Here is a 297-nt window from a genome sequence, read left to right on the forward strand (position 1 = left end):
CTGTGTGTGTCGGTCTGTGTGTGTCTGTGTGTGTGTGTGTGTTACAGCAGCTGCTGTAATGACATCACTGTGGTTTGGTTAATGATGGAAGCCAAGCTGCAGGTACAGATGGTCGAGACAGTTACACAACATCAAGATTATAAAGACACACATGACACGACAAACACTAATGGTGCCCAACCTGTGGCTCCGGGGTCTGGAGGTCGCAAGACGTCTTCAATCAAATATTATCTACAAACAATTAGGGAAAAAAAAGAATTTCAACAAATGTTTCTACAAAGATAAAATGTAAGAGTC

This window comes from Platichthys flesus, chromosome 8 (genome assembly GCF_949316205.1).
Source record: "Platichthys flesus chromosome 8, fPlaFle2.1, whole genome shotgun sequence".
Taxonomy (NCBI): Eukaryota; Metazoa; Chordata; class Actinopteri; order Pleuronectiformes; family Pleuronectidae; genus Platichthys; species Platichthys flesus.